The following is a 23,846-nucleotide window of genomic DNA, read 5'->3' on the forward strand; positions in this document are numbered from 1 at the left end:
TCACAGCACCACTGTTGGCCTCTGTTTCTTCATCTGTAAAATGGAAAAAATAATAGCACTTACCTCGCAAGGTTGTTTGGAGGATCAAATGAGGTGGTATTTGTAAAGTACTTAGCGCATAGTAGGCATTTATTAAGTCCCTCCCTCCCTTCCTCTTTCTTTTCTTTCTTTCTTTCTTTCCTTCCTTCCTTCTTTCCTTTCCTTCCTTCTCTTCCTTCCTTCCTTCCTTCCTTCCTTCCTTCCTTCCTTCTTCCTTCCTTCCTTCCTTCCTTCCTTCCTTCCTTCCTTCCTTCTTCCTTCCTTCCTTCCTTCTTACCTAAATAAATTGTGGCTTCATAATACAGTCACTATTGGATACCCACGTATCAGAGTTTGGCCCAGAGAGATATTCAATGAATATTTTCCTGAATAAGTGAAATCTAATCAGTGTACAATCATAAAAACCATGTCTGTTTGTCTGTCCTTGAGATGTACTAAAAACTTCCTTTTCTAAGCGGATTGGCCTCCCTCATTTTGTTTGCTTGGGCTCAGGCTTGGGGGAGGAGTGGGGCAGGAGGCAGAGAACGTGGAGCTGGCCTGGGACTCAGCCTTCACTCAGTGTCTGGCTAGTAATGTGTCTCCCACTCGGGGCAGGGGTGGTTGAGGAATACAATCAGTGCTACATCTACCTTGGGAAGCCAGCAGTTAGCCAAGGAAAGTGACAGAGAAATTCCTCAGGCCACAGCTTCCTTTTTCCCTGCTAAGTGGCTTCCTGCGTGGCTCCCCAGACTGAGTCAGATCCGGGATGAGAAATGCCAAACGTTCCTAGTTGATCCACCTAAGACTTTCTTTGTAGCATCAGGCTCTCAGAGGATCATAGGATTTTAGATATGAAAGGTACCTTCGAAGTCATCTGGCCCATCCCCCTCATTCAGTGGGTGTAGGAGCTGAGGCCTGAAGTCGTGTAAGTGATGGAGATAGCATGTGAAACCAGGTCTTCAGGACCCAAATTCAGTGTTCTTTCTCCTACACTGCCTTCAAGGTATTTGTGGTGCCTAGTCTATTGTCCTTTCTGAGGTGAACCAAAGAACCACGACCCAGACCCCAGACCAAGGCTGGTCCACTGAGGGTGTTCCTTCACTTGCCTGATAAGACCTCTCTTTGAGTCTTAGTTTCTTTATCTATAAAATGAGAGAGCCAGACCAAAGGACTTCTAGGTTTCCCTCTAGCTCTAAACCTATGATTTCATGGTTAAGTCTCTCTCTGGATGTCCCATGATGAAGACTCTGCAGTAGGAGGGGCTACGTGTCTCGTGCATGTTGCACTCACCTCTCTGCCTTCACCATTTAGGTCAGAGGGTTTAGAATCCACCCCTCTGATGGGCAGCAGCTATGCTCTGGTCCACAGAGCTTTTGAACATCATGGAATCCTAGAGGTTTATGCCTGTAAAGTCTCCTAGCAGTCAACATCTTCAACTCTCTCATTTTTACAGACAAGGAAATATGCCAACCACAGTTATTAATAGTAATAGCTCACTCTATGCTATAACAAGGTCAAAAAGGATATATGATCTGGACAAAAAGTCACACCATTAAAAATACTTAAAAGAACAAGAGATTAGGTACCTTTTGTTGCCAGTAACAGTTATAAGTTAGAGGGGATATAAAAGATGAAGTAGATAGTATTGATTACATGAAATTGAAAAGTTGTAGCATAAATAAAATCAGTGCAGCTAGGATAAGAAAGGAAAGTGTTGATTGGGAAAGCCTTTGTATCATAGTATCATGTATCTCTGATAAGGTTCTCATGTTCAAGATATACATATATATATATGCATGTATAGAACTAAGTTTCTCTCTCCCTCCTTCTTTCTCTGTCCCTCCCCCCTCTCTCTTTCCCTTCCTCTCTCCTTCTCCCTCTCTCCTGTGCCTCCCTCTTCCTCTCTCTTTCTTCCTTTCTCTCTTCCCCTCCCTTTCCCTCTCCTTGTTCCTCTACCTTTTCCTCCCCCAGATGCCCCAATAGATAAGTTGTCAAAGGATACAAACATTTTACTAAAGAAGAATTGCAAACTATGTGCAAGAATTTTTCTAAATTACTAATATCAAGAGGAATAAAAATCAAAATAACTCTGAGATTTACCTCATATCCTCCAAAATGGCAAAAGTGAAAAAAGATGGAAACAGTCAATGTTCATCCACATGCATACGCTGTTGATGGAGCTAAGAATTGATCCAACCATTCTGGAAAGCAATTTGAAATTTTGCTGAGAAAATGCCTAGGATGCGTACATTCTTTGACTCAGAGAGCCCACTGACAGTCATATACCCAAAGGAGGTAAAAACAGAAAGAAAGATCTCATATACACCAAATTATTCATAACAGAGTATTTTGTGGCTGCAAAGAACAGGAAACAAAGCAAAGGCCCATTGATTGTGGGATGCCTAAACAAACTGTGGCATGTGACGGTATATTGTTGTATCAAAAGAAGCAGTGAATATGAAGAATTCAGAGAAGACTTATATGAACTGATGAAGAGTGAAGAAGAACCAGTCAAACAATAAGCATAACAACTGCAACAAAATAAACAAAAAGCTTTTCAAAATCAATAGGAAAAAAATCTTGCTTGATGTGTAAGTATAATGATCAAGGTTGGCTGTGGAAAAGAGTTGAGAAAATCCACCTCTCCTTCTTCTTTGCAGAAAAGGAGACTGTGGATGTTGACTATGACATGTCTTGTTTGAAGTGTAGGTTGGTTTTAGCAAACTGCTATTCTTCCTCTTTCTTTTTAAATCTTGGTTACCAGGGCCATCTTATTGGGGAAGGGGAGCATTATGTTCAGAAATAAAGACAATGTGAAAACAAAACAAAGATGATAATAGCTCACTCTTGCTTTACAAACATTTTGTTCAGTCCTCACAGCAACCCCAGGATGTACAGGGAGGACCTGATCAGTGCAAATAATGGATCCCCTGAAGTGATCCCACATATTTGAATTCCAATTATCAGAAATTTTTATAATGTAAATGTGGTAATTGGTTCCAGAGCAATGGAAATATGCAGTGCAAATTGACAACCACTTCAGGAAGAATCATTATTTGCACTAATTGAGACCTAGATGTAGGTAGAATAACTATTCCATTTTACAACTGGGAAGACTGACTTACCTAACGTCCCATAGCTAGTAAGTGTTGGAGCTGAGGTGGGAAACCAAGTCTCCTGATGTCTAGTCCACTATTTTTTTCTACTTCTCTACGCTACTTTTCATTTATCTTCAGTGTCATGGTAAAGGACTAATTCTAAGTACTAACCCCTTCTTCAAATAAGATGTCAATAAAAGAAACATGGAAATCATCTAGCCTCATTTTGTCAATAAGGAAACTGAGTGCTCAGCAAGGAGAAGGGACTTGGCCAAGGTCACATACTTGTATTAAACAGAAGATCAGGACTCAAGTTCTCTGTCTACAAATTCAGTGCCCAGGGAAATCTTATCACTCTCTTCTGGGTTCCTTTTCTCCTACCTTTATAACCCTATGGCTGAGCTCCCATGGAGGAGGAGAAGTAGTGTTATTGGGGAGGACAAATAAGGTCATCACAAGTATTTGGAAATCCCCATCTCCTGTGTCCTGGATCAGTCTCGGCCTTTCTTATTCATCTCCTCCTATTACTGAAAAATCCTAAAAGTACACCCAGTGCCCAGGCCTCTTCACAGGGAAGGGCAACAGTGAGCTGGATGGCTCTTTGTACCAGATGGTTTAAGACTTGCTGCTCTTCAACTTTGGAATGCATCACGTCACTGATGTCTGCAGGAGGTCACCCTCCCAATCATTCTTGGCTTAATGGTCTGTGAAAATGAATCTAGGTTTTTCATTACTAAGCAAGGGGGCACATTGGCTTGGGACTCAGAATCAGCCATGCTAATTCAATAACATGGGTAAGCATAAGATCTTAGCATTTAGGAGCAAAAGGGACCTTAGGGATCATTTAATTAATCAATCAACAAGCATTTAAGTGCCTTGTTGCGTAGCATCTTGACATGAAAGATAAAGAGCTAGATTCAAAGTCAGGAAGACCTGGGTTCAAGTCTTGCCTCTGACACAATTCCTCTTAATGCCTTCCCTCTGTTGATTATCTCCATTTTATCCTGCCTGTAGCTAGGTGGTTCTGTTGTAGATAGAGCACCGGGCCTGGAATCAGGAAAACTTATCTTCCTGAGTTCAAATCTGGTGTCAGATACTTACTAGCTGTGTGACCCTAGGTAAGTCACTTAACCTTGCTTGTATCAGTTTCCTCATCTGTAAAATGAGTTGGAGAAGGAAATGGCAACCCAGTACCTTTGCAAAGAAAGCCCCAAGTGGGGTCACAAAGAGTTGGGCATGACTGAAAAATGACTTAACAATGATAGCTTGCTCATACACAGTTGTTTGAACGTTGTCTTCCTCATTAGACTATGAGCTCCTGAGAACATGGAATGTTTTTTTTTCCCTTTCTTTGTGTCCCCAGCACTTAGGACAGTACTTGGTGCACAGTAGGTGCATAATAAAATAAATGACTGGCACATACTGGATGTATGACTTTGGGACTTACCTGTTCCATATTCTAGGCAACTGTTTAAATGTTATGAGTTACAAAGAACGTGCCAATCCTGTATTAGGCAAGAAAGTTTTTCACCGGAGAGGACACTAAATCAATAAAATTACAGATATCGCCTCTATTCCTGTCCCTTTGCGCTAGCGACTGAGGAAACTGAGGCCCAGAGACTAAATGAGATGCTATTGGATCATATGATCATAGATTTAGGAATGGAAGGGTCCTGCCAGGTGATTGGACTCAATATGTAGATAACTGAGTGTTGACTTAATATCCCGTCTTCTTCCCACCCCCAATACCAGAGGATCCCAAATTTAGAGCTAGGGACCAAAGAGATCATCTAGTCCAAACTCCTCATTTTACAGACGAGGAAACTGAGGCCCAGAGAGGTGTTGCTTTTAATTATTTCCTATTTATCCTGTATATAGTTTGTTCTGTAAATATTTGTTTGAATGTTGTCTCCTCCATTAGACTGTAAGCTCCTAGAAGGCAGGGACCGTCTTTTGCCTCTTTTTGTGTCCTTAGTGCTTGGCAACAGTGCCTTCATAAATAAGTACTTAATAAATGCTAATTGATTGATTGATTGGTGACTTGCCCAAGGTCACTCAGGTAGAAAGGAGCAGAGCCAAGATTTGAACCCAAATCCTCTGACCCCAAAGTCACCCTGTGCCATGCTGCCTCCCATTATAGACTTCAGAGCTGCAGGGGCCTTGGAGATCACCTAATCCAGGCGTTCTTAAAATGGGGTCCATGAACTTTTAAAGACAATGTTGATAACTATATTCCAATATAATGGTTTCCTTTGTACTCCTGTGTGTTTGATTTTATGCACTGGGCTGCCGAAGGAGTCTATAACGTTAAATAAAGTTAAGAAGCCCTCATTATGGTCCAACTCCCACACCTTACAGATGAGGAAACTGAGGCATGGAGAAGCAAAAGGTTTTGCCTGAGGTGACACAGGTGTAGTTGGCAGCACAATCAATCCAAACTTACACCCCATTTACTCCAAATCCAAAACTTGGGACTGCAGAATTTTGGAGTTGGAAGGATTCTCAGGTCTTTCTTAGTAACTTCTACCAGTTGCTCCGGGAATTTTCCTTTTAATAGGGTTCCATGCTGCCACCCGGAATAGAATAGAGAATTTCATTCCTTTATACCCCCCTCCCCAAACCCCCATTACCTGGGGCCAGATGAGTCCATTCAACATAGACATGGTTTCTCAGATAACTGTTGCCAGGCGGCTCCCCTTGAGAAGAAGGTAGAATTCACTTCTCCATCAGAGCTGGAAGGAGCCTCTAGAAGGAGCCTGAGGGTCAGGCTCAGACTCCAGAGAATTTCCCTTGGGGGAGCACCATCCCTCACATGACCCTTCCCACACATACACATGCACACTCACTGCCTGTACCCTATCAAGAACACAGCAACGCCCTAGACCTTGGATTGCCCTTCCGCAAATACATCTAAAAGAACGGAGAAGACACAATGGAACAAAACTCAGCCAGTTGGGTTAAGTGAGTACTACAAAGGGTGGGGGTGTTGGGGGGAGATGGGGCGGGGAGAGAAGCAGGTGGAGATCAGGGGATAGATATTTCATATCCTGAATGAAGATCTTCCCTCCACATTTTAGGGGCTTCCTGGAACCTAACAGAATGTCCTGGGGGAGGGGTCCACCTTTGATGTTCCCACAGCTTTGGATCCCCCCCTAACCCCCTCCCCTCCAACCTCTTCTTCCGGGCAGGGAAAGAGATTACTTTCTGCGTCTCAGGAATGTGAGTCATTTCCTCTCCAGGGGGAATGGGAGGTGGGGCTGGACGCTGGACTATTCCACCCCAGGCCCCCATGACTCCCTTCCCTTCCCTGTACCTCTGTGGACTGTTTCCTTCCCAACTTTCCGCTCTACCTTTTTTAATCCTTTCTCCAGTGTTTGCTGGAGGACTGGGGTGAGTGAAGTAGGCCTGACTGGGCCTTTGGACAATGTGACCTCACTTCAGCTTGAAAAGGGCTGAGGGGGCAGTGGGAGGGAAATGGAGAGATTCACCAACAAGCAAGGGCAACAGGGCTCCCTGCCCTTGAGCCTGAGCCTGATGCTCGATCCACTCCATCTACGAGGGGCTTAAAGAGGACCCCTCTCCAAGTCCTGCTTCCTCCTAAGTCTGGCTTACACCAGGAGATAGGTCATAGACAAGAGCATCTGAGAAGTCATGCCACACTGACTTGCCCCCTACTCTGCCCACTGGCTATGCTTTGGGGTCAGGAGCCTCCAAGGCCATGTCTCTGGCTGAAGAATCGGTATGGTGCAGATGAGGACAGAACTCTAGACCCAGAGGAAGGAACCCAGGACACTAGTATTGGTCTTGCCACTAAATAGCTGGATGACCCTTCATTTTCTCCTCTGTATCATGAGGGATTGGAACTAACTGGCTCTAAGATCCCTTCCAGCTCTGACATTTTTGCTGCTTAATTCTCCCTTCACTAGCCTCCCTCGGTCTATCCAGAGTGAACACTGGAGTCTGGCCTTGGAATGGGCTGATTTCAGAGAGGTCCAGCTTGGAGTCTCAAAGGGAGCCAAAGGGTTCTGATGGAATTTCCCATTCTACCCCAAAGGGGAAGGCTCCCTAGAATATGGGCCCAGGTTCAGAGAAAAAGGAGGGAGAGGGCCCGGCACAGAAAGATGAAAGGGAGTGTAGGAACACTCAAAGCAGGCCCACCCTTGGCAGAGAACTATAGGCTGAGTTTGGTCTTCCTAAGAGGCAGGTGATGAGAATAAGGAGAAATAAGGATGCTGATGGGTGGGTGGGTGGGTCCTTGAAGGTAGAACAGAAGCATTTGGATCAGGTGTGACCAACAGGAAGCTCTGTGGACCCTTCCTGTCCTTGAGCCAAGGTGGGCAGACTTGCTGGTATTTGGGGGGCTTCAGTTTTCAAGGTCCTTTCACATAGGTTGTCTCTGAGAGTCAGGATGACCCTAATTCAGAACCTACCCTTGAAGCTTCCTAGCTCTATGATCCTAAGGAAAGGCCCTTCCTCATCTGTAAAATGAAGAGGTTGGATTCAGTAGCCTATGGTCCTTCATGCTCAGTCTATCTTCTGATCCCCACAATGCCCCTGTCAGGGAGGTAGCCCAGGGACTAGAAAAACAAACACCAGAATTTGGAGTCTCAAGGCTTGCGTTCGAATTCTTGCTCCATTGCTTACCACCTGAGCTTGACGTTGAATTAGTCTTGGCATCTTTATCTATAGAATGAGGAGTAAGGACAAGATGATTACTAAGGGCCTTCTAGCTGTAGAGAGCAAAAATAGGCCCCATCAGAGGTTTGCTTAAGGGAGGGAGATCCAGAGGCAAATAGCTGAAAACTGGCAATTTCAGCTGGTGAGGCTGCAGGGAGTGCTGGCAGTGAGGGTCACTTCAGTTTTCAGGTATTTTTTCAATTAAATGAGAATAAAAATCAGGATAAGTCTTTTCTTTTAAGATCACTGAGACACCAGAAAGTCTCTACCTGGGGCCAAAATCACATTCCTGGACCTGAGCTCTGCCTGGATGAATCCAAAGGCGGAAATCCCCCAGGGAGGACTGATCTGCCAAGTACTTCAGGGGTCTCAAAAGAATTCCACCCATTGGCACAGCACTTGTGATGGATGCCCGGCCCTGGCCTGAGCCCCCTGGCAATGGGGGCAGAAGAAAGGCAAACACGGGAAGATTCCTGGCTAGGGAAGGAGGCAGAACATGCACATGAAAATGACTTAAAAGGAAATCATCAAATGTACGTACGCCAGAGTGTGACGCTATTCAATCATTGAAAGGCTAGGGACCTGGCAACCTCACCTACTCTGCCTGAAGCTCAGCATGCAAGGACGCAAGAAGGCCCATGAGCAACTACAATGATGCCCCCGAGTCCCTGTACCAGAACCTGTTCCTGGTATTTTGAGAAGAATCCCTCTGGTCTCAATTGGTGCCTTATTTCATAGTCAATGACAACTTTACAGTTTGAACCATGCCAGTTCCATGTCTGGTCACGGCCACACCATGTTATCTACTCTTACCCTCATGTCCCCTCAAATGGAAACTCGGAATCTTTCCCTGAGTCTCCTCAGCTCTGATAGATGAGCTCCTGCTTTATCTTCCTATGGCCTAGGCCTCTTCTCCACTTCCCAGCCACCTCCTCGTCGTGCTCATCCCCAGCCTCATCCCCAGCTTTCTGACTCTGTTTTATGTTTTGTCTTGTCCCACCAGAACATGATCTCTTTGAGGATGGGGACTGTATCACTAGCTTGTATTTGTAACCCCAGGGTTTAGCCCAGTGGGTTTAGCCCAGTATCTTGCACATAGTAAGTGCTTAATAAATGTTTACTCTATCTATCGATCTTCTCTCTAACCATTCATCTCTCCATCCATCTAGCTATCCATCCAACTAGCTAAATATCCATCTATCCATTCATTCATCTTTCTATCCATCCATGTAGCTAAGTATCCAGCTAGCCATTCATCCATCTATCTACCAGTCCATCTATCCATTCATCTAGCTGGCTATCTTTCTATCTATCTGCTTAGTTATCTCATTTCTAAGCCTTTCTCCAAACGTAAGTCATACATTAGCAGTAGGGGAAGTGGTCACAGAAGTAAATCCATTGAAAAGGAGCAGAAAGTGACAGGGGAAGAGACAGAAAAACTACGAAAAAAAATAAAGCAAACATAAGAATTAAAAAGTCCTAGCCATCTGGGGTCATTTAATGTAGGGGAAGCCATCTCTCAGGGGTCACTGAAGGCATTGTTACCATACTGAAAGTCTTCAAGCCAAGATTAAGTTAAACTCTTTACACTAGGGGTTTCTGGGATCTGTGAATAGATTTCAGGGTGTCCATGAACTTGGACCAAAAAATTTCATGTGTATGTACATACAAATACATATATAATACATTGAATATATACATATATAATATATACATAGAATGTAACTGGTGTGCTTTATAATTTTATGTGCTTTATGCATTTAAAAACATCCTGAGAAGGGGTCCATAGACTTCACCAGACTGCCAAAGGTGTCCACGGCACAAACAAGGCTAAGAACACCCGCCCTACCCTGGCCTCCTCCAGTGACTCCTTGGGATGGAGAAGTGACCCTGATTTCCCCAAGGCCATGCAAACCTTACATCTTATTCTACAGTTTGGTGATACTGGTCTCCTTGGTGTTCCACATCACAGGACACTCCATCTCCTGACTCTGGGCATTCTCATTGGCTCATCTCCTTGTCAGAAGACATTTTTCCAATAGCAAGGCTGATGACTTTGGACAGCTCTGCTTCACTCATATCCAATTCACATGGCAGTCAAGACATCACCCTTGTGATGTCATTGGTCCTCTTCAAGAACAAAGAATGAACAAAAATCCCCTTTTCTAGGACTGTCCTTTCTCAACTCGGTTTCCTGGTTTTCCTCAAGTCTCAGCTAAAGGTTTACCTCATGTAACAAGTCTTCCCTGGTCCTCTTTAATCTTAATGCCTTCCTTCCAAGACAGCCCCCAATTCATCCTGTATACATCTTGCTTGTACAGAGTGTTTGCATGTTGTCTCTCCATTAGACTTTGAGCTCCTTGAGAACAGGGACTGGTTTTTGCCTTTCTTTGTACCCTTAGTCCTTGGCGCAGTTCTTGGCATATGATAAATTATTATTTGTTAATAAATCAATATCCTTGTTGACTTCACAAAACTTTGACAGGTACAAAGAGACTCATCACACTAGAAAGTGATGTGGTGGAGCAATGGTAACTCTTGAAATGATTGACTAAAGCATGGCAGGGTGTGATCCAAATGGGACAGACTAGTCACACAGATGTAATCAAGGAACTTTTCACGTATTTAGGTATCCATGGCTTATAATATTATAAGGTCAGGGAGGCATGGGATCCATTTTTAGAAAGATTGCCACTCAAAATGGTGACAATTTTTTCAAAAGGTTTTGATGCTGGAAGAGTATCATGGATTTATTTAGAGCTGGAAGAGACCTCAAAGCTCTTTTAGTCCAACTCCCTCACTTTTCAAATGAGGAAACTGAGGTCCTGAGAAGTGTGTTGACTTGCTTACAATCACATGGATGACCTTAGTAAGCAGCAGAGATGGAATTCCAACCCACATTCTCAGATGTGTGAGCCAGCTCTCTCTCCACCGCCCCATGCTGCCCTACTAAAAGCTTCAGTTATCCAGTGAATGTATTTACAATGGAAGAGCTCATTTTCTGGTGGGGTTAAACAAACAAAAAAAGGCCTGGGATTTGGGAGAAGTGGAGTCCACAGCTACCGAGTGGGATCCTGAGTGAAGAGGGTCAGGAGGTATTAATCACTAGCTGCTATGTCCTTACCGGAGAAGATATGACTTGAGCCGGGTTTTAGAGTAGGGGAGGTATAGGCCTGGGCCCCACAGTTTCCCCAACAAGAGTCATCTTTAGGAATAGAGTTGTTTTTCCTCTGTAGCCTGAGTTACTGACCAGAGAGGATGGGGCTTCTAACAGGTTGTGGGAAGCATAGGGGGAAGGAAATCTCACAGCTATAGGTGGTTAGTGAGGGAACCAGAGACAAAAACCTCATTCCCCAACACCACTCCTTTGCACACATTTATTTGCAAATGTGTCTGACCCCAAAGGCAATACCCTGACCATAGATGGCTGAAACCAGTCCAGAGGCCCAGGATGGCAGTCCCACAGAGGGTGACTCCTCTGTCCATGCATGCAGCACGGGATCATGCTGTCCAAGCTTGCACCATAGCCCTGTCTGGCACACACATCCCTTTAGGAAACACTTACAAAGTGGATGACCAATCCAATGCCCAGCAGGTGAGGGCAGGATTTACTCATGTGGCTTTTGGGAAAAGAGAGAAAGAATAGCTGTTCTGGGCAGTCAGCCATCACCTTCATTACCTGAGGAGGTATACACATCCAGACCCCCTCTACTATCTCCCCCTCCATCTCCCATACCTTTCTAGACAGCCCTCTCTCCCCTCAAGCCACAAACTTCAACATCTGTCTGAGTTCTCCTTCTCTGTCTGCTTCCGATATTGCCCAAGCTGGCGAGATGAGGTCAATGATTTCTCAGGCCACTCTGAGGAGGGCAAAGGAAGGCAAGACACTGTTCCAAATGTAACTCTTGGAAGGTAGCCACCAACCTCTCTCTCCTTTGTACCTTGTCTCCCTCAGAATACCAGGCCAGACCAAGAGTTGGGCTGGGTCTGGGGGAGGTGACCTTGGTAGGAAAGAGCAGGGCATTGAGCAGACAATCAGTTCACAAGCATCTATTAGACACTTGTTCTGTGCCAGGCACTGTGCCAAATGCTGGAGATACAAAAAAAGGCAAAGACATGGTCTCTGTCCCCAGTGAACTCATATCTATAGAGTATATCCCATTAGCAGGTGGGGGCAGAGGAAATGGGGAGCCTAGAAAGGCTTCCTGTAGAAGGTGGGATTTCAGTGGAGTCCTGAAGTAGGCTTAGGAGGTAGAGGACACATTCCAGACGTCAGAGCAGACAGGGCAAAGGCAGAGTCAGAGATAGAGTGTTGGGTTGGTGGAAGAGCCAATAAACCAGTGTTTCTGGACCATAAGGAAGAAGAAGACTGGAAAGGTGGGAAGGGGATAGGTAAAGAGCTTTCAATGCCAAGCAGAGAAGTATTTGATCCAGGAGGTAATAGGTAGCCGCTGAAGCTTGCTGAGTAGAAGGTAGGGGAGAAGGGTGGGTGGAACATGCTTAGAACTTAGCTTGAGAAAAATCCTCTTTCCCCTTATGGGGGGAAATCCCCCTAAGCAAGGGTGGACTGGAAGACAGCCACATTTAAGGCAGGGAGGCTAAGTAGAAGGCAATGTTAAGAGTCCAGAAGAAAGGCAATGAGAGCCTTCATTGGCATGCGAGTGTGCAAATGGAAACAAGGGGTTGGATAAGAGAAACATCATGAAAGGTAGAAAACACGTCACTCAGAAACAGATTAAACATGGGCAGGCTGTGAGACTGAGGACACAGGACACCAGAGTTGTCAGCTGGGTGACGTGGAGGGTGGTGGTAACTTTGACAGTAATAGGGAAATAGGGAAGAAGGGGATTAGATGGTAGCCTGGGTTGGTTGGTAGAACCACTGGACCCAAGGTTTGTTGTTATCAACATAGAGGGAGAGTTCTGCTGCTCGCCCTGTTTTGGCCAATTTTAAACCTTAATGGCTTTGTTATTTCTTTCTTAAAATTATTTTGGGGCATTGGTTCTGCTCAATATTTTTATCAATGACAAAGAAGATTAGGGTTTTATGCTCACCTCTGTGTGGGCGACAAGGATCTTTCAGGAAAGCATAGGATGGGCTGGCCAACAGAGACATGAAAGCTACCATGGGCGGTGGTCTTTCAGCACTCCCAAACCAAGCAGACTGACCAGTACATTGTCTTATCAGAGCCACCCCAACTTTCTGACCTTACTGACCAAAGGCCTGCAGCTGGGAGATAGCTGGGACAAGCAGTAGGAAACAAACTGTCAAATCTTGTAACAGATCCTATGAAAATAATACAAGGAGTTTTGTTGTTCAGTCTTTTTCAATCACGTTTGACCCTTTGTGACCCCATTTGGGATTTTCTTGGCAGATATACTGGAGTGATATTCCATTTCTTTCCCCAGCTCATTTTACAGATGAGGAAACTGAGGCAGACAGGGTTAAGTGACTTGCCCAGGGTCACAAAGCTAGTAAGTGTCTGAAGTTGGATTTGAACTCGAGGATGAGTCTTCCTGACTCCAGGCCTGGCCCTCTGTACACTATGACACCACCTAGTTGCCCCAATAGGAGGAGTAATTAAGTCCAAGTCAGGTGAGGGGAGAGTCTGGGTCTCCCTTCCCTTTGTGCAGAGAGACCCAGGATTCCCCCAAAGCTGCTGCTGCTGCTGAGAAGAAGCTGAGTGAGATCAGGTTGGGGATGGGTTCATCCCGGTCACGGCCAAGCAGTGCAGGGGGAAGTCAGCTAGCCACGACTAAGTTTGATCATTTCCATGATGCTGGAAGCTAGGAATGGGGACTGGAGCTGGGATTTAGAGCACTTCCTGATAAGGGGACAAGGAAACATCTTTTACCAGCTTCATGCCAGTTCCTCCTCTGCCCTTAGGTCTTAGAGAGATGACCAGAAGTTTAAAAAGTAAAATTATTGTGCCCAGAGTCACCCAACCAACAAAGCTATCTCTCCACTAATACACAACTATCTCTGCTAAGAGGCTGCCAGGTGTTACAGGGGATAGAGCACTGGGCTGGGAATCAGGAAGACTCGTCTTCCCGAGTTCAAATCTGGCCTCAGATACTTACTAGCTGTGTAACCCTGAGCAAGTCACTTCTCTCTGTTTGCCTCAGTTTCCTCATCTGTGAAGTGACCTAGAGAAGGAAATGGCAAACCACTCCAGGATCTCTGCCAAGATAACTCCCAATGGGGTCACAAAGGGCTGAACACAACTGGAAAATGACTGAACTGAATCTCTGCTGAAGAAACACTCTCTCAAAATGTGAATTTTAACACATTTTTTAAATTGCACAACCTTTACAATTCCTCGTTTTAAACTTTTTTACTTTCTAAATTTTGGACAACATTCTAGTCATGTCCCCTTAGTTATGGCCCTAGGCTGAAAGAAAAACAAAACAAAACAGAAAGAAGACAAGTCACAATCTGGCTGTGAAAACCATGTAGCTAAAGGCAGATCCTTGCCTGCCAGCACTGACAAGGAAACCGATGTGTGTCCGGCACTGTAAACACTATTTTTGGCTCAGTCAAGAAAGAGGAAAAGAGAAAGCAAAGAAAGCTTTCTTTTAGAGAACCTTCCAGAGGGATTCCAGAGCCATTCTGGGAAAAGGAACGTACCCATTATTCAGCTTACTGTCTTCCTTTAAAGGAGATTGAGCCAGGATGCAATGACTTTCTTGCTTCATATGCCTGGTTATTAGTAGGTATTCATGAGGCATTTCACTCCCCTTTTCTAAGAGTTTATGATGGGAAACTGAGGGGCTGCCCCATACATCCTTCATAGGGGAAGAATAGGAAACTACCTTTGATCACATTTGAGAATAGGGAATAATGTGAGAAAAGTCTGTTCTCTTTGAGCACGCAGTCAACGACACTGGCAAATAGGATTTAGTTTGTGTTTCCAGACCTTAGAGAGGACCTAGTCCAACTTCCTGACTTTGCAGATGAGGAAACATAGGAGCAGGGAGGTGAATGGGCTAAGTGACAAGGTGACACAGCTCAGCCAGGCTTCAAACCCAGGTCCTTTGGGGCTCTTTCCACCAGACCGCAACGTTTTCTTACCTCACTAGATCTTCACAACAACCCTTTGAGGTGGGTAGTGAGTGAAATGCATTAACAATTGCCATCTTAAAGGCAAGGAAACGGAGACTTGAAAAAATTAAGTCACTTGTCCAAGAACCAGGATTTGAATCTAGGTCTCTGGGCTTCAGGTCCAGGGTACTGGGTACCGTTTAGTAGTAAGTCACTAAAAAATTCCCTTTCTCCCTCTTACTGAAAAAAGCCCTCTCTTATTTCCTCCCCATCTCCCCTCCCATCGAATGCTTATTCCTGTAATTGGGGAAATAAGTAGCTCTAAGGAAATGATCCAGGCTTAGAAAACTTTGGGATGCGTTGTGTCACCACGTCATGTTATGAGAGGCGGCGTTCCAGCATGGAGAGGAAGCTGGCCTTGAAACGGGAAAGACCTGGGTTCCAGTGTGGCTCTGTGACCCTGGGCAAATCACTTAATCCCCCACTTCTCTTGGCAAATCTCTAAGATGATAGATAAATGGCACAGAGGTGTTAGCCTGAATTCTTGTGAAAGTTTCCTTCTCTAGGAATTCCTTACATTCATGTACCATGATCTGTTCACCCATTCCCCAATGGATTTCCAGTTCTTTGCTACTACAGAAAGTGCTATTATGAATGTTCTTACACAGATGGGTCCTTTCTGGAGCAGTAGGGTGGTGGTGGGTGCTGGATCTGGCTCATACTAGCTTTCAAGAGCTGATTATTAAACTTTCAGTGCATCATGGGCATTTACATCACAAAAATCAACAAACCCTATAAATCAGGGTTTGATTTATTGTTTTGTTGCTTGTCTAGACTTAAAAAGTGATGGAGAAGATGGTTGATAACGCAGATTGGATTGAAAAGTGTGTTGCCCTGTTTGAGACCCAGTTGGTAAACATTTACCAGCACACCTTGGACCTCTTCCTCGTTCTTGGATCTCTTTGGGCTGTCTACCTGTGGGATCCCAGGCAAGTCACTCAGCTTTTCAGTGTTCTAAGCAGGCACTCTAAGATCACACATTGCATCTCCATGGGTGGAGGGAAATCCCTTTAATTCCTCAGTGCCCTCTTTTATTTTTTTTTAATTTATTTAACAGATTTAGTTTTCAGCATTGATTTTCACAAGAGTGTGGATACAAATTTTCTTCCCATTTCTACCCTCCCCCCCACTCCTAGATGGCGTATACTCTGGTTGCCCTGTTCCCCAGTCAGTGCTCCCCTCTGTCACCCCACTCCTCTCCCATCCCCTTTTCCCTTCCTTTCTTGTTTGACTTCTTAGGGAGGGTGGGTGGGAAGGGAAGAGGGGAGAGAATTTGGAACTCGGTGCCCTCTTTTATGCCCCATTAGGGGACCTACTGTGTGTCAGGCACTACACTAAGTGCTAGGGATACAAAAAAAAGCAAAAACAGTCCTTGGCCTCATGGAGCTCATTCTAATCAGGAAAGATAACATCAAGACATGCAAGATAATGCAAGACAAAGACTTGCACTGGACTGGAAGGTCAGAAGTTGTTGCCTTGATTAGTGTGTCTGACTCTTCATGACCCCATTTAGGTCCAATTTTCTTGGCAGAAATACTGGAGTGGTTTGCCATTTTCTGCTCCAGCTCATTTTACAGATGAGGAAACTGAGGCACATAGCACTAAGTGAGAACACCTGCATTCAAACCTTGACCTGGCCACTTGTTATCTGTTTGAGTTGGGCAAGTAATTTTTACATCTTTGAACCTCAGTTATCTCATCTTTAAAATGCTGATAAGTAATACTCATGCTATCCATCTCACAGGATTGTTGCAAGGAAAAAAAAACTTCATTGACTTTGAATGTAAGTTGTCATTCCTGCTACCTGGGTGACCCTGGGCAAGTCCACCTTTCTAAGATTCGGTTTTCTTGCTTTTAAAACAATGTCTGTACTATTAGACGTAGAGACACAAGGCTTTCTCCCTTTTGATACTTTGTATCTATGCTTTCTATTTATTCTCTTGCCTATATGTTACATGTGCCCCCACTAGAGTGTAAGTTCCTTGAGGGCAGGGGATTTTTTGTTTGTTTTTGTATGTTGTATTTAGTGAACATTTAATAAATGTTTGTTGGATACTATTTATTTCACTGAACTGTTTTAGGAAAAGTGCTTTTCAAACCTTAAGGTATCCTATAAATGTAATTATCACTAACTGTGTGACCTTGGACAAATTCTTAACCTCTCTATATACAATAAGGGGGTTGAACTAGGAAATCTTTAAGGTCCCTTTCAGCTATAAGTCCTGTGACACCAAGTTGCCACTAGACATCTAGTTTATTGTTTGTTGTTCAGAAGGGACTGGGAAGACTGGGAGGACAGATCTGATGGACCCTGAGCTCTCCTGCCTGGCTGTTTGATAGCTGCTGTCAGCTTGGGTTCTAGGCTCCTCAGACACCCAAAAGTGAGGCCTCCCCACCCTCAGGAAGGAGAAGGAAGTAGCCACAGCAGCCCAGCCTGCCCCACTTCATTCCATATGGCAGGTGACACATGGTTGGGTTTCTCTCCTTGCCTCGAGGGTTTTTTCTAAGATGGGCACTGTGTCCATCCTAAGAACTTGACCCCTTAATGAACATTCAGTCTAGTTCCTGTTGTTGACAATCCCACACTGAATCTGTTAGTGTCTGATAATAATAATTAGATGCTTGAAGAGGCTGTGGGGAAAGAGGGAGGAGGCCCCTCCTGAGGCTGAGGCCTCCCTACATAAAAGGAGGGTCAGATGATGAGGGCAGGGGTCACATGCCCACATTTATTGCCTTCACAGGTTCATAACGAGAGCTGACATTTATATGGTACTTGAAAATTTTCAGAGCAATTTACAGAAATAGCCCTTTCTTGGCAAGGAGACCATGGAGACCAAAAGTTCTTGGGCTTCCCCTCTACCTTCCATGGCCCTTCAGTCCTTCCTTCCAGCAGGGAAGACATTTCCCATCAGTCCCTTTGCCCATAAGGGACAACACAATTATCCTCTCATTTGTTTCTCCCAGCCAATCTGTGAAATGGGTGCTATTTTACAGATACTCTCTGGGCCTCAGTTTCTTCATCTGCAAAATGGGAAGGCTGGGCTAGACTAGATGGACCCTGAGATCACTTGTGACTCTGGAGCTGTGACCCCAAGTGACTTACCCATGGTCACCCTATTCCTAAACGTCACAGGTAGAATTCAATACCAGGTCTCTTTTGAGGCTAGATCCAGAGTTGCATAATGTCTTGTGCATAACTGGGAGCAGCTATAAAGAACTTAGGGTCTCGGATCTAAACCCAGAAGGGGTCTCAAAATCCATTTACTCATATAAGCAGATGAGCAAACTCAGGGAGTTTAAGGGACTGTCCCAAGGTCACACAGGTAGTAAGCAAGAATTGACTCCTCCCTCCATTTCATGGTACCTCCTCCATGGGCAAAGAAAAAGGTTCTGCCCTTTCTCCCTATCCCTCTCCATGGCTCCCTATTGAAGGCAGTTCTGAATAGCTTCCGTCCTTGCAGTTAGTGGGTGTTCAGTGTCAGGTATGGAGGCAGACTGAGGACCAAGAAGCTTGGGAAAACAGTACTGGGACAGGAGCCTGAGCCCGTGCCCAAAGCTGGTGATGGGCAAAGCTAGGAAGTAAACAGCATCTTTCTTTGGCTCCCTCCGCTCTTCTTTCCCACCTGCCCTTCCACACACATGTAGGGGTCTCCACTAATGGAACCCCACCCCCAACCTCAGTTAATTAACTCTTACTAGGGTGCTACCCAATAGGGGTTAAAATGTTACCTGTCTCAGAGACAAAGACAAGGAATGGCTCTCCAAAGATAGACTTCCAAGGACGGAGATAGAGGAAAGAAGGAGGCCTTCCTGGGACCCTTCAAATCATACCAAAGCTGCTGAGGATGAGGGCTCAGTCCTGGGGTTTTTGATGTGATGCTTTAATCATGTGACCTGGGAGCTGTGTTGCTGGGGAGTCCATCGACATACATGTTGTCTTTTCTCACCTATGTGACCTTAGGTAAGTCCCACCCTTTCTCTGTAGCTCAGGTCCCTTATTCATAAAATGAGGGGATTAGACCAGATAGCATCTAAAAACCTTTCTGTCTTGAGGTCCTGTAGATGTCATCTCAGGAAGGGGCTCTTATTGTAGCTCAAGGGAGGGCCCTTGGATTGGGTTCGGGAGGGTATGGTGGATGATGGTGTGAACCCTAAAATCTGCTGCTGGATGTCCCTGGGAAATTCTGGGGTCCACACAGGATGCCACATTATGGGGGAGGGGCACTAAAATCCATCCATTATTAGCCCACACTCCTACAATCAGCTATTGTACAGGACGTGTGACCCCAGCCTACAGACACATTCTCAGACATCAACACGGCTTCAAGAAATAATGGCAAAATGCATTTTGTGGACTGGCATGTGCCCAAGCCCTGTGTGACTAAGCATATACACAGAGTGAGTGCTTCATGCTTTATAAGACCAACTTTCTTCTCTTTTGGCCTCATCTGGCAGAAACAGTATAAGGTACCATTCTCCCATTACACAGATAACAACACCAAGACTCGGGGAGGTCAGAACTGCTATGTAGTGACTCAAGTAGAAACCAGAATCCTGAGCTTCTGAAAGACCAGCCTTTGGAATTCCACTACTCGGATAACCATGACTGAGGAATAGAACTTGCCAGGGTGGATGATGGAAGGCAGAGTTGTCCTGGTACCACCAGTGAACTGAGAGGCTAAGGGAAGCTCGGCCCACCTTCCAATCCAGCCCAGTCCACATGAATCCCTGTCCCTTCTCATATGAGGTTAAACCTATTCCAAGGGGCTGAGATCCTGATGCAGGAATGAACTTAAAAAAATTAATTGGATAACTGTTTTTAATCTAATTGGTTTCTTTTGTACTCCTTTGTGTTTTATTTTGTGCATTTAATAGCATTGTTCTGGGAAGGGGTTCATAGGGCTTCATGATAATAGTAAAAGGGACCCCGATACAAAAAAAGGTTAAGAATCTCTGGTCTGGTGTCTCCATCCACATTATCTTGCTGCATGTCCCAAAGCCATCATGGCTGCAAGACTGGAGGTTGGATGCCTGGCCATTGGCTCCCAGCCCAGAGCTCCAGACTAGGAACAAGAGCAAGGGCATCCAAACCTCCAGGAGGTAGCTGAGCAAACTTCCATGAAGCTAGACCATAGGGCAGGACTCCTTGAGTAGTAGGGGTAGGGGGTTTCTGGGGATTGGTGCTGGCCTATGTGGCATGATAGACTTGTAGCTTTTTTAGTTAGCAGGGTCCTTAGAGGTCATTTAGTCTAACCTTCTCATTTTGCAGGTAGGGGAACTGAGGCTCAGAGAGTTTGTATAAGAGATCGCAAGTAGTAGGACCTCTGTCATCAAATTCAGCATGATTTCCTATCTGCAAAGGGCAGGGCTTGAGTTCTGGAAACAGGGCCCTGCTACTTCCTACTTCTTCTGAAAGGACAGAATTAAACCATTCTGAGAAGAAATTTGGAGCTACATCCCCAAAGTCACTAAACTGGGCATGCCCTTTGACCCAACAGGACCACTACTAGGACTCCCAAAAGATCATAGAAGGAGAAAAAGCCTGCATGTGCGCAAAAATATTTATAGCAACTCTTTTCATAATGGCAATAAACTGGGGACTCAGGACGTTTCCCATTAAACTGGGGAATGGCTAAACAAATTAGGGCAGATGGATATAATGGGATGTGATAAGAAATGATGAAAGAAATGGAGTCAGAAAAACCTGGGAAGATTTGTAACAACTGATGAAGAGTGATGGGAGACAAAAACCACAGAACAATTTACACCATAAAAATAATGTTGTAAAGAAAACCAACTTTGAAAGTCTCAAGAACTCTGATCAAATACCAGCCACGAGGATGAAGGCCGCTACCCACCTTCTGACAGAGAGAGGTGATGGAGTTGGAGACGTAGGGTGGCACATAATGTTTTTCGACAAGGCCAATGTGGGAATTTGTTTTGTATACCTTATGTATACCTTAGGGGTTTTGTTTTACTTTCATTTCAGGTGGGGATTCAGTTAGGGCAGAGAAAATAAATGGTTGGTGATTGAGAAAAATTAGAAAAATAAAAGGAAAGGGTAGTAAGTGCATTTGGGCCAAGGGCCATGATTTGAGGTTTCTGAGCATTCTGTTGACTGAGCTAAGGAAGCACAGAGAATGGTTTCTCTTCAAGGAGAAGGGAAGCTGCTCAGAAGGATTCATTGCTAGTTTTGGGGCTGGGTTTGAGGGGGAGGAGAGTGGGGATGTATCTTTTGACTGAAGAAGCTGTTTATGTTCATAGTGTCACATATTTAGAGCTGGAAGGGGCTGAGTTCAACTCATCTAACACCTTTATCTGACAGATGAGGAAACCGAAGCCCAGAAAGATGGACCCAGGTCATGAGTATCAGAACCAGGAATGGAACCCGGTTCTCTGACCCCAAAGCCAGCCCTCATTCCTGTGCTTGTGGCTGTGTTATGGAAGGGTCACAATCAGCATCAATGGAGAGACTGCTCATATCAATTAAATTGCATCTGCTTCAAGTATTGGAGGCAGTGGAAAAGGTGGCAAGTGTGCCTGAACTCAGTGTCAGGGTGCCTAGGTTCGAGTCCTAGCTCCAAGGCCTGACAACTTCATGACTTTTGATCCCTCTCGGCCCTGGTTGCCTCATCTAGCAAAAATACTTGTGTGGTGGATAGAACCCTGAACCTGGAGTCAGGAAGACCTAGGTTCAAATCCTGCCTGAAACACTTACTAGATGTGTGACTGTGGGTAAATAACTTTACTGAGCTTCAATCTTCTCATTGGTAAAGTGGGGAAAATTGTTATAATACTTGTAAGGCCCCACCTTACAGGATTGGTGGGGAGCCCAAATAAGACAGTGGATTTAATGTTGCTAGGTAAAACTCAAAGCATTATGTAAATTTCAGCTATTTATTATTTCTTATCTCATCATTATCATCATAGGATCATCCATTTAGGGCTGGGCTTGAGGATTTGATTGGATTATATGTTTGCAGGGGGCAAACTCCAATCTACAAGGATGAAATCTCAGAGAGGCTGATTTGGCTCAATGTAAGAGGTCTAATTTGTAAGGCCACCAGGTGGCGCCATAGTGCACAGAGCACTGCCCCTGGTGTCAAGAAGCTATCTTCCTGAGTTCAAATGGGCCTCAGATGCTAGCTGTGTGACCCTGGGCAAGTCACTTCACCCTGTTTGCCTCGGTTTCCTCATCTGTAAAATAAGCTGAAGAAGGAAATGGCAGATCACTCCAGTATTTTTGCCAAGAGTACCGCAAATGAGGTCACGGAGAGTAAAGACAGGACTGAAAAATGACTGAATAATAAATTTGTGAAGTCTTTATGTTATCACAAGTGATGGAGTCAAGAAGAGCTAGGTTCAAATCCTGCTTGGCCAGGGGGTTCCCTCTAATAATGTAATGACAGTTCAGTCCCTCTCCCCCATCCCCATCACAGAAGCTGAGAGTTACAAAGGACTTCAGTGATGACTCAATCTGATTGGCATCTGACCAAGGACTCCCCCCTACAATCTATCCCTGCTTTGTGCCAGCCAAGATGGCCCCATGGGTGGCCCCCCACACAGGGTTTCCTCTTCTGCATCTATGACTGTGAACGAGCTGTCATCCCTACCCCCCATGCCTGGCATGCTCACTCTCCTCCCCTCTTTGGGCTCATGAAGCCCCTCCTCACTCCCTTCGAAGTTCAGCTAAGTGTGGCCTCTTCCACGAGGCCTTCTCTGATTCCCCCAACTTACTGCTCTCCATCCTCAAACCCCAAAATGATTTTGTATTTCTACTGCAACAACAACTCTTGAATTCTTCTCTCACTCATAGGGCCACCCCCTCATCACCTCCCACCTGTATCACTGCAGCCACCTGCAAGCCTCTTTCCTCTCAAGAGATCTTCCAAAAGCTCGGGTCTGACTGTATCTGTCTCTACTCAATAAACACGAGGGACTCTCTATTACCGCCAGGATCAACTGTAAACTTCCCTTTGGGGCATTTAGGCAGCTGGGTGGTGGCGTGGATAGAGCACCGGGCCTGGAGTCAGGAAGACCCGAGTTCAATAATGGTCTCAAACTGTGTGACCTTGGGCAAGTCACTTATCCTGTTTGCCTCAGTTTCCTCATCTGTCAAATGAGCTGGAGAAGGAAACGCAAACCACTGCAGTACCTCTGCCAAGAAAATCCCAGATGAGATCATGAAGGGTCAGACACAAGTAAACCACAAAGATGTATTTTGCCTATACCAGTGCTGTGTCCCTTGAGGGTAGGGACAAGGTCAGTCATCTAGCATTTATGGAGCACCTATTTTGTGCTGAGCGCTGTCCTAGGCACAGAGGATAAAGAAACAAAGAGGAACAAGCACTACTCCCAAGAAACCCAGAGTCTGATGAGGAAGACAACACGCCGACAATTGTGTCTGAACAGGATCCTAGTATTACTTGTTGGACTAAATTAGAAACCACTTATTCCAACCCCCTCGTTTGACAGGTTTGAAAACTGTGCCCCAAGAGAGATGAAGATTTGCCTAAGGTCATACTGCTTGTGTGTAGCAGAGCCAGAATAACAAAGAACTTCATAAATACACTTTAGATTCACAAAATCACAGCCTATGGGGGCTGCTAGGGAGTGCCCAGTGGATAGAGCACTGGTCTTGGAGTCAGGGACACCTGAGTTTGAATCTTGCTTTAGGTACTAGCTGTGTGGCCCTGGGAAAGTCACTTAACTATACTTCAGTTTCCCCATCTGTAAAATGGGAATAATACTGCCACCTACCTGCCAGGGTTGTTGGGATAAAATGAGATAGGATCTTTAAAGCACTCTGCAAATATTAGCTACCTCTTCGCATTTTTTTGAGGACCAAACGTATACAAAGCGATTTGCAAATCTTTAAGTGCCATCTAGCACACACCCCCCCCCACACACATCCTATAGAAGGGACCCTTGGAAAGAAGAAGGTCAAGGGAC

The 23,846-nt window shown here is 45.0% G+C and overlaps 1 protein-coding gene across 3 annotated transcripts in view; it reads right to left on the bottom strand.

Moving 5' to 3' along the window:
- The window catches only part of ADGRG1 (adhesion G protein-coupled receptor G1), a 32,423-nt gene extending 26,475 nt beyond the window's left edge, over window positions 1–5,948 (bottom strand). For 2 of the 3 annotated variants that reach the window (XM_036751224.1, XM_036751223.1), the window contains exons 1-2: window positions 5,747–5,810; window positions 2,119–2,219 (exon numbers count right to left, since the gene is read on the bottom strand). The gene's annotated coding sequence lies outside the window, so the exon portion shown is untranslated. Of the gene's footprint in view, window positions 1–2,118; window positions 2,220–5,746 lie in introns of all 3 variants that reach the window. The other variant, XM_036751225.1, reaches the window with a different exon arrangement.
- Between the last annotated feature and the right edge of the window lie 17,898 nt (window positions 5,949–23,846).

This window comes from Trichosurus vulpecula, chromosome 3 (genome assembly GCF_011100635.1).
Source record: "Trichosurus vulpecula isolate mTriVul1 chromosome 3, mTriVul1.pri, whole genome shotgun sequence".
NCBI classification, from domain to species: Eukaryota; Metazoa; Chordata; class Mammalia; order Diprotodontia; family Phalangeridae; genus Trichosurus; species Trichosurus vulpecula.